The 13,310-nt window shown below is 51.6% G+C and overlaps 1 protein-coding gene and 1 long non-coding RNA gene across 2 annotated transcripts in view; one reads left to right on the forward strand and one right to left on the reverse strand.

Annotated features, from left to right (window-relative positions):
- LOC149340956 (uncharacterized) overlaps positions 1-182 on the forward strand; it is a 74,539-nt gene extending 74,357 nt beyond the window's left edge. The window contains exon 4 of the long non-coding RNA XR_016283681.1: positions 140-182. This is a non-coding gene — a long non-coding RNA (uncharacterized LOC149340956). The remainder of the gene's footprint in view (positions 1-139) is intronic.
- Positions 1-13,310, reverse strand: part of LOC149340957 (uncharacterized) — a 69,614-nt gene that overhangs the window by 35,081 nt on the left and 21,223 nt on the right. The gene's annotated exons all lie outside the window — the stretch shown is intronic.

Consider the following 13,310-nt stretch of genomic DNA (forward strand, 5'->3'; position numbering starts at 1 on the left):
AATGAAATTGCATCACACTCTGTCTAGCACCTGAAATCCTACGAACTCCTGCGAATTTGAAGTGGTCTCTGGCGATGGCACTGCCGTTGCAACCTTTTGTTTCTTGCAGTAACTTATATCCTGCTGTCCCTTCGTGCAGGTGTGAAAGAGCACTCCACGCTGGATAGTGGCCCCACCACGACCAATGTCCACGCACCTCCTTGTCCTCGGCCTGGGACTGAAATCTCCGCTCCTCCCATCCGTGCCACTGCCTGCGAGGGTGGAGATTACATATGGTCGTTACAACTTCGATGACGCATTCCTCATTCAATGCACGTGACACTGCCATTATTAGTACGGGAGCATCTCTGTGCGGTAGGCCACGCACATGCCAGAAAATGTCTGCCATTCTCGAATCATTAATTACCATGAGGTTACATACGTTTCGCTCACAGAAACAACGCTCCTTTGCGCGCGCCATTACCGACAGGTCCCTTCCCGACCTGTCAATCTCACCGATACGGGGCACCAGGAATCCCAAATGTAACAACCCTCCAACGCTTTTGCGTGTTACTGCATACGTACGCTGAAGCATCCCACAAGTTTTTGGCTTGCGCTTCTCCACCTACAACAAAGCCATACCCGTTCAAAAGGTTCCCGGCCATCTTGCCTCGCCGCGCGGCTACCTTTTTCACCGCCGAACAATCGCACCGATCGCGTTTCAAGTTGCTTTGGCATTCCGACCTTTCTTTTATCTGCACGGACGAAGCACCATGACGGGGCTGGTGCCCCACGCGCTATCGCACTTCCGCCCTAGTGCGGCCGCTCCACGCCCGATGGCGAGATAACCGCATCCCCCGCGCATGCTCGCTTTCGGTCTTCTTCGCTTCCCTTCTATCAGCACTCGCGGACGCCGACAAGAAACAGAGCCGCACGGTAGCCGAGTGGTTAGCGCGCCAGTTGGCAATGCTTGGGCGAATATCCCCACCGACCTTGGTTCGATTCCCAGCGCAGGCACAGCGGATCGCTGTCGAAAAAACTGCGGCTGGTGATCCCACCAGCGTCACAGCTCGGCCGCCGTGTGTGGAGGACAAGGGGAGGATCTGTGCTTTTTCGCACAGCTCTTCTTCTCGCTGTCCCCCGGGTATCCAGAGGGCGGATGCCCGTTGCTCCTGCGGAGGTTTCCCCGGGGGAGGAAGTTTCTTTTTTTCTTTCCCATCGTTCCGAATTCGAGGGAGGAGTGCGCACGCTGCTGCAGGCACCGCAGAAGTCCGCAGCAACCACACACTGACGAGACGTCCGAGAGACGCCACGGACGTTTTGTTCCATGAACGTTCATGAAAAACAAAACGTCCAGCAAAAAAAAAAAGAAGGGTACGTGATGCCTTTCGGATGTCTGGCCGGTGTTTGGTTGCTATTGCGGACTTCTACGGTACCTGCAGCAGCATGTTGATACTGAAATGCATCCGAAAACGCTACGTACGGTTTTTTTTTTAATGCACTCATATCCTGATGTTCCATAAAAAAAAAGAGAAAAAGGGCGTACGCAGTGTGATTCGTATTTCTGCCTAGTGTGTGCTTGCTGCGGTCTTTCAGGCACCTGCAGCAGCGTGCCCTTTCGTATCATAATATCTAGCACATTCATGAAAGTACGCACAATACAGCGGCTGCACTCCTCATTGTCTCTCTCTGCACTGTCAACATCTTCGTGTCTTGTATTGTTGCTGTATTAGCGCGCGCACTGCACAACGTAAAATTCATTAGCTCTAGTTATTGCTTTGCCAGCTGGTCCATATCGTCTTGCTACAACTGAGCAACGTGAGGTGCAGGCTGCAGACAATCATTGGAATTTACTCTCCTTGTGCGAATGGCTCACCACTTCCAATTATCACAGTCCGTTGCAACTGCCGAATTGATGGCCACTTGCCACAAAAGTCTGCGAGAATCCGGTAAGTGGAACCGTTAACACTTAGCGAGTCTTCTCTAATTACTGGCCTCCGTCTTGAATGCGCTACGTAGTTCTACATTGTGCAGTTCACGCGGTGCTACAGCAATATTGCATGTCACAAACATGGGGAAGGTGCAGAGTGAGTCGATGAGGACCGCAGCCACTGTAAACAATTTCCTTTTATGATGATCATTTTATATCGTTATACTAATAGGCATGCCGCTGTAAATACCATAATAGACCGCAGCGAGCACACATCAGAAAGACACTAGGCAGACTTCTTTTTTTTTTTTTTTACGGGACATCAGGATATGAGAGGATGCTAAAACAATTATCCAGGAACAAAAAACCAGACGCGTACGTCGCGTTTCCGGATGTCCGGTCGATGTACGCTCGCAGCTGTCCTCCACGGCACCTCCAGCACCGTGCCAATCAACGTCCTGCGGTCGCAATCAGTAGTTCCCCGCTGAATTTACTCATGCAGCGCAGTCGTCTCGCGTACACCGTATCTTTGGTTTGGCCCGTGGAAACCCGTTTTTCTCGCGCCGACATTCCGCCGCTTCGATTTTGCACTTTCTGCATGTTTTAACCTCCATAGCAACTCCTTCGCTCTAGAGAAGCCTGCAGGCAGTGGTGCGCAGCTGCCGGGAAACTAGCAAAACGCGACCGCGAAGGATGTATATAGTGAGTGTTCAACTTCAGACTTTACACATCTTTTTTTCTTCTAAAATAGGCTTTCTGTGTTCAAAAAGCACTTTTTTCGCACTGTCGGCGGTGTAGTACATCAGCATGCAGCTACTACGTGCTATCTAGCAAGACGATAAACCAATATTCAATAGCTATCTTCTAAACTGTTACTGTTACGAACCTTGATTATTAAAGGTGCAGTGAAGAAAAATCTGAACACGTTCCGAGCATTGTTAGAAGCTGCGACTTATTGCCTTGTGTGGCCGATTTCTCTAATTCAATCGAATTAACGTCCGGCTCCCGCCATTATTTTTTGACTTCTCCCCCGTACGGTGGGCATAGTCGACCAATGCGTGGAGTGCCTTCAGCCAGTCCCGTGGAAGCTTTGCTTTCGCTTTATTTTGTCTTTTTGGTTTCCGCGAATAAATAGTTTCATTCGCAGATAATATAGTCGCAAAATACGCGCGGACTATTTGCTACTATACTCCGTCTCACTACATGTTTGCAGCACTACGAAAGGTAGAGCTCTCTCGTCCAATCAGGATGGCGCGCACTACATTAGTGTGTTCCTACGCGCCTGTTGCTCGATCCACCCGGATGGACATCAGGTGGCTCGTTCCATATAAAAGAAGGCGTACTGCTAATTAGCTTCTTTCTACATCTAGCAGGGGGCGCTTGATGTCTGTTTATTTTTGTACAGGCAGACGCCCGTTCCAGACGCACTGGCCCCACTTTTTCTTTTTTTTCTGTCGCCACCTGTTTGTATCATTTCCTCTGTTGTCCCGTCACAGTTATTTTCAATGTTCCTGCTATGTTTAAATGAATTTATTTATTCCAGCATGGCCACTATACTATTAAGCAAATGCAAGGGTCAAATGCAGGCCGGGGCAGCCGAATGTCGATGTTGGCGAAATGCAAAACCCCATGCGCTGCGTTAAAGTCAACGCACAAGCGGTCAAAATTAATCCGGAGCCGTCTGCTACGGTGTCTGCAATATCTCATGAGAGACGCTGCGAGGGTACTCCGACTTTCGCGCGTACGTTAGCACATTAATGGGGCTCATCACAACTCCACTCAACTCTGCTGGTTTGTGTCGTCGTCCAGGTTGACAACAACAGATGGTCCTTGGTCAACAGCATCGTCAATGACATGGTCCAGTTTCCTCATCCCATCTTCCTCACTAATAGCACGCTGCACGTAATTCTTCCATTTCTCAGTAGTCACTTGCATGATGCCTTGCCAAACCAGAGGCTCCACGTCTTAGAGCTTAAGCGTCTTGTTTTGACTGGCGACGAAGCCCTTGACATCGCTCCACACAAACTCTATCGGGTTCGATTGGCAGTGGTAGGGTGGCAGGCGCACATCGAGACGGCCAGCAGCTTCGGCGCTGCAGTCCACACGGTATCGGTCCCCACCTGTGTTCACGTTGTTGCCAAGCTTCATGACCTCGGCCTTCACCATGTCGCTACTCCACGCGACCCGTTTTCTAGGTCTATGTCTTTTTTTGAGGCTACTCATCCGCCGCACTTTATCCTGCTTCACAGAATGATATGGCGCGTTGTCCATCGCTGTAACGCAGCCGGCTTCTTCAGGGACAACATTCGGCCCGCCTTCAACGTCTGCGTTCTCCACTGGTAAAGCGTTCGCTCGCTCACCTGAGTGAGTTTTACCCTCCTCTTGGTGAGCGCATTCGTACTTGAACTGCCCCCGTTCTCGACACGAAGCACTTCAAGAAGCCAACTGCGATGGTCTGCTTAGAAAAACAGCGCACTGTCGGTGTAGGGCACACTGACGACACAACCGACTCGGCCGGCGCCATGTTGGAAAATGGCGATGCATCACTACCTCGCAGCAAGCCTCCGCAGAGCTGTGTTCGTACGGGCTTTGTTAATTTCACCAGTGATTGAAGCACTCTATACCACCTAAATCTACCAGTCCACATTATGGTTTGGTTTGGTTTATGGGGTTTAACGTCCCAAAGTGACTAAGGCTATGAGAGACGCCGTAGTGGAGGGCTCCGGAAATTTCGACCACCTGGGGTTCTTTAACGTGCACTGACATAGCACAGTACACGGGCCTCGAATTTCTCCTCCAAAGAAATTCAGCCGCCGCGGCCGGGATCGAACCCACGTCTTTCGGGCCAGCAGCCGAGCACCATAGCCACTGAGCCACCGCGGTGGCTTAGTCCACATTATGCTTTCAATTGCTGTGCTCATTGTTTGATTAATAGTCCTACACTGCTCAAATATTCGAGGGACTATTTTTTGTGTTCCTGCAGCCCTGATTGGACGAGAGTGATCTGCCTTCCGTAGTGCTGCAAACATCTTGTGAGACGAAGCATACGTATTACTCCGCCGATGGCACAGCGGCAAGCCGCCACGGCACTGGGTGGCGCGTTGGTCGACTCCGCCCACCGTACGGGAGAATTCAAAACAAAAAAAAAAGGTGGGAGCCGGACGTTAATTTTAATTTAATTAGGGAAATCGACCACACAGGGCAATAAATCGCAGTTTCTAAGAATGCGAGAAACGTGTAGATTGAGTTCCCGCGGCAAAAAGACGAGTTCAGATTTCGCTTCACTGCACCTTTAAGAGGACTGCAGCCCACAGTAGCATCCAAAGTTTTTACAATAATAACGGCTACCCTCAGCGCTGTGGCACAACAAACGTTGTCTGTTTCGACGTCTTACATGCACTAGGGAGTTTGCTGTGCCTCCAAGCTTCTTGAAAGAGCGTGCATTTTGCCTCGATGTAGCCACGTAACTCGTCGAAATAGCCAAGATTTGTTGGCCCACAGCGTCGAGGGTAAGCGTATTTTCGAAATTATAAAAACTGCTGTAGAAATTACGATAGGCTACAGGGGTCTCAATAACTAAGCAGCCTACTAGTAATAGTTAAAGAGACAGCTAATGAGTATTTGTTAATCAGCCTGCTATTTAGAATGTGTTAGCTGTATTCTGATGTAATACTCAGCTGACAATTCTAAGCCGAAAAAAAGTGTTCTAACTCATTACTTTTATTTTTAAGAAATCCTGTACTGTCTTCGGGGACACACCCTAATGGCCTAGCCTTCTGAAACATTTTCTGCGTACGGTCGTCCACACACCTGCTGAGAGCACTTGCATCATTTAGCTCGGGCCTAGGACCGGAACCAGACCGGGGGAGGTTTCGCAAGACATTCCGGCCTGTATGTCTGCGCAGCAGTCAATGCAAAAACTGTGCTCATTTCTTTTTCTTTTTTTATTACAATTATAACGTTCATCCTGCCTTCGACTTCGAATTGCTCACGCAAGGCAACCCTCGGAATATAACATCAGTCTCTCGTACTTTTCATAACACTCACTCTTCACCGAAAGCACACTTGTGCAGTTTTCGAGAATTCAGTTCGGAGCTGACACTTACACTCACCCGATTATTTGGGCCAGTTGCTATAGCATTTTCGAAATGTAAACGTTACCTTTGACAGAACGAGCACTCGGTTTCCATTACTTATTCTTCAGGCGGGAAAAGCATTTGTTGCATGGTGTTAGTAACAACTTTACTTTCAAGCAAAAAATGAAGTGAAATCAGCTCTTTCCCGGTTGTTGGTTGGGTGGACGATTAGGTTTTCCGTGATTTGCTGAGGGTGTTGTCCAGAGGAGGGGGGGGGGATGTATCTGCCTGTGTTTGTGGAGGATAGCCAGCAGTACAACGGGCTTCAGACAGTTCTTGTAGAGTGTTACGGACCCACATGCGGAGGAGCCTGTTGGTTGAAGTCCCTTGAGGCGGATTTAGGCCCGATTTGTCATCAGCATCAGCCTGACTACGCCCACTGCAGGACAAAGGCCGCTCCCATGTCTCTCCAATTTACCCTGTCCTTTCCCAGCTGCGGCCACCGTATTACTACACATTTCTTGATCTCATCCTCCCACTTAACTTTCTGCAACCCCCTGCTGAGCTTGCCTTCTCTTAGAATCCACTCCGTTACCCATCAGGGCCAGCGGTTATCTTGCCTTCGCATTACATGCCCATTTCTGCCTCTTGATTTCGACTAGAATGTCATTAACCCGCGTTTGTTCCCTCGCCCGCTTCCGATTTGTTAACGTCACGCCTATTATTTTTCTTTGCATAGCTCGCTGCGTTGTCTTTAAGCTGAACCCTCTTTGTTACCCTCCACGCTTCTGCCCCATAGGTGAGTACCGGTAAGATACATTGGTTGTAGACTTCTCTCTTGAGGGGTATTGGTAAACTGCCATATGCGCTTCACCTCATTCTTATTCTTCTAGTTAGTTCCCTCTCATGATCATGATCAGCTGTCACTACCTGCCCTAAACAGCCATATTTTCTTCCTAGACGGTTGAGTATAACTCATTGATCATACTTTGCAGTTCATACCCTGATCGACTTAGCAAGGCAATATCATCAGCGAATCGCAGATTACTAAGGTATTCTCCGCTAAATCTTATCCCCATCTGTTCACATTCCGGGCCCCGGAATACCTCCTGTAAACATGCGGTTAATAGCATAGGCGAGATCATCTCTCCCTGTCTTATTAGCACGTTTACGATGTGGGAATCCTGGCTTTCCGCCGTCGCCTTTGCGCGGCTGTGCCGGCCTCCCGCGTTGTTTCTCCTCTTTCCCTTGCTCCCGCCTCAGGCGGTGGAGAGGCGGCTGGGTGACTAATCACTGTCATTTAGCCACAGCTCCGCCCCGGCTCGCCAAGGGCCTTTGCCATTGGCGCCTTTTGGCGGGAATTCGGGAACCGCTTTGGGCGGCCGCGCGCCGCGCGACCGTCCGAGCGGGGCCGAGAGAGAGATCCCTCCGAGACAGCGAAAGGTGCGTGCGTTACTGTTTGTCCCTGCCGGCCTTTGCCGCTCGGGCCAGTGCTTACTCGAGCTCGCCCGCACGTGTCCTCTGACCTGCAGCGGCTCGAGCCTGTCCAGCGGGGTCCAGCGACCTCAGACAGGCGTACCTTGCGTTGATTGCCCACTCTCTCTCGCAACCGGCCCAACGGTCGACACGAGAGGGAGATCACAGCACTGCCGCGGGGACATTCTCCTGCAGCGGCGTGCTAGCGGCGCGCATTACTCGAGTCGCTTCGTGCGCGCAGCGGAGCCTTGCTCCTCGCGCGCCCCCGGGACGGGGTGACTATTGAGTGTTTGTGTACTTGCTGAAGGAAGACGTGAATAAACGTCTCCTTTGTGAACTTGGAGGCCTATTTCTTTGCGGCGAATCGCTCTCCTCCCAGCGGAGGTTGAGTGCGCCGCATCGGTGTCCCAGTGTGTGTGTGGTGACGGCTGATCGGGGCCCTTGGCTCGCGCGAAGCTCGAACCCGCGGTGGGTGGTGGCCTGTGTCCACTTAGAAACCCACAACTCTTTCCTCTTCTATCTTTGTGAGGTGGAATATAGGGCAGTGAGTATACCATTCTGCTAATCACGAATGCTTGTTTGGTATTTTTTTTATTAGCCTGATGCTTTGATGTGTCATGACCGTGTGTTTGGACAAACGTTCCCAGATGCGGAGTTTCTGTACCTCCGATACTGGGAGGCCGTCGACCGTCACTTGTATAGAGGGTTTTCCCTTTTTGTGACGGCCCGCAGTCGGGTGGAGCAGCAGGATTCGGTCAGCGAGTGTTGTTGTGTTTCTACCCCCCCCCCCCCCTTAACTCTCTTTGTGTGTTCCCGTCACACCTGTGTCCACTCGGACCACGTGGGCCCGATCAAGCAGCTACCGTGAACATTCATCGAGGCCGACGACCTCGCGACGACCATGGGAAGTGGGATGCTTGGAATGCCCTTTGCGAGCCTCAGCGGATTAGTGTAGCAGGAATTTCAAGGGCCATTGTCAGCCGTAACCCCAGCGAAATTCCTTGAGCGGAGGTGACCACTATAGAGGCGAAGGCCGGGGACGCGCCGGAGTTATTGTCCGAGCGACCACACCAAGGCGACGAGCCGGCGCCGGTCACGCTGGCGGATAATTGAAGAATTCCGTGGCCCCGACTCGCGTTCTGGGCAATCGGCGGGGAAGCAAGTTTATTCACCTGCTGGAGGACTTCGGGAGATTCCTATCCCGCAGCGCTGGATGAGTCAGCATCTCCTCCTCTCATCAACCAGCTGCGAGAGAGTGGAAAAACCCGCACCTGCCCAGCCGTGGGCGGTAACAAGAACGTCCCCTTCGGTCCATCCGATTGGACAGTGTTCGTCGACCATTATTCCCCAGCCAGGGATCTGGGGAAACCGAACGATATTTAACTCGGCCGTGAGTGTGGCCGAGAGAAGCCTGCTAGCTCCAGTCGACTACGGTTGACGAAGACGTTCCCCTTCCACTGAGAGCCATTCTCAGTCCCGCTCTATGTAAATAATGTAAATATGTGAATACAGTTTTTCCTTCACTTCCCCTACTCCCCGTCTCCGGCCCACGTTTCCTTCCTCCTTCGGCAATGCGGCGGTGATCCTGGATCCGATGCCTGGTGGGACACGCTTCTAGCATCGGCAAAACAAATCAACTGGTGGGCAGCGGCGGGATCGTCCACGCTTGGTCCTGGCTTCAGCAGTGGTGAGCGCTTGACTTTCTTTGAGAATCTGCCAGGCTTGATAACTCTGGAAATTTATCACTACCTGTAGATTGTTTTTCTGCACGTGCTCGCTTAAGCATTTCACGTAGCAGCTTATTTTTGAAAGTCCTCGTTCGGGAATTGCCATGGATTTGAGCAAGCTAAAGAAGCCAGAGTTGATGTTGCTGTGTGAAAAGCTGGGTATTGAGGCCAGGAAGAGTCACAGAAAGCCGCAGCTGATTGAGGCTTTTAAGGAATGTGGTGCTAAGGAGGAGGGTGACAAAATTTGGGAGACCTGGGAAGTCATTCAGGAGGGAATCAGGAACGCTAAGGAGGAGGCCGACAGGGTTGAAAATGAACGCAAGGAGAAGGCCGTCAGGGTTGAAAAAGAACGCCTTTACCGCAAGGAAGCCGCTAAGAAGGAGGCTGACAGGATTGAAAAAGAACGCCTTTGCCGCAAGGAAGGCGCTAAGGAGGAGGCTGACAGGATAGAAAAAGAACGCCTTTACCGCAAGGAAGCCGCTAAGGAGGAGGCTGACAGGATAGAAAAAGAACGCCTTCGTCTCAAGGAAGCCGATGAAAGGCAACTTGCTTTAATGCGTTTGGAGTTGCAAATTTTACTGGCGAAGCGCGCCGAGAGGAATTCGACATTAAATCAGGAGGTTTCGGCGCGAAGTGAAATTAAAATCGTGAATGAAAACTGCGTGTCTTTGCCCATTGCCCGCGTCGCAAACGAGAGCCCGCTCGGGGTGCGTCTGACCGAGGCAGCCATCTCCCAAAACCTGCCTAAGCAGCATCACTCGATTTCCTCAAATCGCTCGGATATGCTGCCCAAAGAAAAGGGCCTTTGTTTTGGAGATAACGCTGCGCAGGTCCTTACCACTTCGAAGGCTCGTGAATTCGCAGCGCCAGCAGAGCACGTAGTTGAAGAGGGCAAACCTGACAGCGACTGTGGAGCTCCAAGCCAGAGCGCGGCGTTAGCTGAAAAGCGCGATGCCGCACAGATTGTCCTTGCAACCCAGATAGGCGTAGGCGCAGCGCAAAAAGGTAGTCCTCCAGAAAGCAGTCGCGCGCTGAAAGTGGCAACTGCAAGTTCTATTGTAAGCGAGGAATGCGCCTCAGCGCTGCCTCGAAACAATGATCAGTTCAACGATCAGGGAACGACAGCCGTTCGCGACCAAACACCCGAAAATGAGTTATGCTCCACTGAAACCAGCGTGTCTTTGCCCATTGCCCGCGTCGCGATCGAGAGCCCGCTCGAGGTGCGTCTGACCGAGACAGCCGTCTCCCAAAACCTGCCTAAGCAGCATCCCTCGATTTTCCCTAATCGCTTGGATATGCTGCCCCAAGAAAAAGGCCTTTGTTTTGGAGATAATGCTGCGCAGGTCCTTACCATTTCGAAGGCTCGTGAGGTCGCGGCGCCAGCAGAGCACGTGGTTGAAGAGGGCAAACGTGACCCTGTAACCCTCATAAACTCTCACGGTAGTGAGCCAGAGCAGGCTGGATCACAAACTGACAATGAGGCGAACGCCGACGACTTAACCTGTGACGGTTCCGCGATGGCTAGTGACGCGCCCCGCAAACCAACAGCGAGGGTTTCCACGGAGCGGAAGCGTATAGAGGTGGCCAAACGGGAAGAGTTAATCAAGGGGAAAATGCGGCTCTTGTTGAATGCTCGACTAAAATCCGAACCGCGTAGCCACCCCAATTTGGCACCTCGGTGCTCAAGAGTTCGCACCGGCCCCGTGGGAACACAAGCCAAGAGAACGCAACGCGCGAACCCGATCCGAGAGAGACGGATTCGCTGGCACGGCATTCGCACTCGTTCGCTCCCTTCTCGCATTCTGCTTTCTGAGCGTCCGCTAAACTTCAGAACCGCGAGACTTGGACGAAGAACAGTGCAGGGTCCCAAGCGGAAGTTCCTGGCCTTGTGTAATTTTGCACCTGCTAGAGTAGCTATCGGACCGCGGCCGCGCAGAGGGCGGCTGAAGAATAGGAACCAGTAAATTCCTCTAATCGTAACGCTGTTTCTAGACGGTTTCGAGGAATAATCCTGTTCAGTTTATTGCTTGTTTCTTTTTGTTCATTTAACTCTCCTGTACAGAAATGCAAGCTGAAATTCCTAGCATTATGCAATGTCTCATCTGCTAAAGCAGCTGTCGGACCGCGGCCGCGCAAGGGGCAGATATGACGCATAATCTCATATTGAGTTTAATGCTTGTTTTTTGTCTTTTGCTCATATATCTCTCCTGTACAAGGATGAGAGCGAAACTTTGGAGCTTGGCATTGCGGGACTCTGTTCACATGCGTTGCAGAAACGTAAGAGATAATGGCAACGCTGATGGCCTCAGCCGAAGCTTTCCCGTGTAATGCCCTTTCCTGACTCCCCGGACGTTAATCCGCTATGCAAACTTGTATTTTGTTTTTTTTGCTTTAGCGGGAATCATTTTTGTCTGTTTTGTATGTGTGTTCAGCAGCTCCACCTTCCCTTTGTGCTCTCACGGGCGGTGGCTTTCTGTGACATACACCGTGCTACGGCCCCCCCCCAAAATTTTAGGAAATTTTTCCCTTTTGGCTAAACAAGCTCTCTGTATTCTGGTTTGGTCAAACTTGGAAACTTTCGGAGGAGGACGTAAATTTCACGCGACAGCTCATTTTTCTCTAAACAGACTTTGTCGACCGAAAACAGCTTGGCAGTTCTTAAAGTCGGTTTGGCGCTTTCTGCTTGTTGGGCTGTGTACCTTGCTGGTTGAGACCGTTACAGTTGTCAACGAAGCAAGAAGAACCTTTGGGCCCAGCTGTGACCAAAAGCCGAACGGACACAACTCCAGGTCTCTGCGCGCAGCAGCGTTGGCTGCAACCACTACGAGACCTCTTCGGGCGGCGGACGTGCTGTTGTGTTTCTACCCCCCCCCCCCCCCCCCTTAACTCTCTTTGTGTGTTCCCGTCACACCTGTGTCCACTCGGACCACGTGGGCCCGATCAAGCAGCTACCGTGAACATTCATCGAGGCCGACGACCTCGCGACGACCATGGGAAGTGGGATGCTTGGAATGCCCTTTGCGAGCCTCAGCGGATTAGTGTAGCAGGAATTTCAAGGGCCATTGTCAGCCGTAACCCCAGCGAAATTCCTTGAGCGGAGGTGACCACTATAGAGGCGAAGGTCGGGGACGCGCCGGAGTTATTGTCCGAGCGACCACACCAAGGCGACGAGCCGGCGCCGGTCACGCTGGCGGATAATTGAAGAATTCCGTGGCCCCGACTCGCGTTCTGGGCAATCGGCGGGGAAGCAAGTTTATTCACCTGCTGGAGGACTTCGGGAGATTCCTATCCCGCAGCGCTGGATGAGTCAGCATCTCCTCCTCTCATCAACCAGCTGCGAGAGAGTGGAAAAACCTGCACCTGCCCAGCCGTGGGCGGTAACAAGAACGTCCCCTTCGGTCCATCCGATTGGACAGTGTTCGTCGACCATTATTCCCCAGCCAGGGATCTGGGGAAACCGAACGATATTTAACTCGGCCGTGAGTGTGGCCGAGAGAAGCCTGCTAGCTCCAGTCGACTACGGTTGACGAAGACGTTCCCCTTCCACTGAGAGCCATTCTCAGTCCCGCTCTATGTAAATAATGTAAATATGTGAATACAGTTTTTCCTTCACTTCCCCTACTCCCCGTCTCCGGCCCACGTTTCTTTCCTCCTTCGGCAATGCGGCGGTGATCCTGGATCCGATGCCTGGTGGGACACGCTTCTAGCTTCGACAAACAAATCAATGTGCAAGGCCTATACAGGCCACGCAGTCCGTACAGCTTCCGCTTGGAGGCTTTCCTCCATTTCGCCGGCATTTTGCCGTGGTCGTCTGCGTAGGAGTGGGATCCGCTCTAATTTTCGGCCCATGGGTATGGGAGTGGTGTCGAAGAGTAGTGGAGATAAAACTCAGCCTTCAGATGTGCCCCTGCTTTCTAGAGCTAACGAGAGGGATTGTGTGGACCCAAACCATATCTCCGCCGTCCTGTTACTCATAAAGGCGGTTAAATACGCGTGTGTTCTAGCCCCTACACCTCAGTAAGATAGTGCGTTTAGTTTGGTTTCGTGCGTCTGCCGTGTCTCACGTGTAAAATTTCTTCTGAGTAGGGGTGTGCGAATATTCGAAATTTTCGAATATAATTC

The sequence above is a fragment of the Amblyomma mixtum genome, chromosome 6 (assembly GCF_055824585.1).
Source record: "Amblyomma mixtum isolate Tamu chromosome 6, ASM5582458v1, whole genome shotgun sequence".
NCBI classification, from domain to species: Eukaryota; Metazoa; Arthropoda; class Arachnida; order Ixodida; family Ixodidae; genus Amblyomma; species Amblyomma mixtum.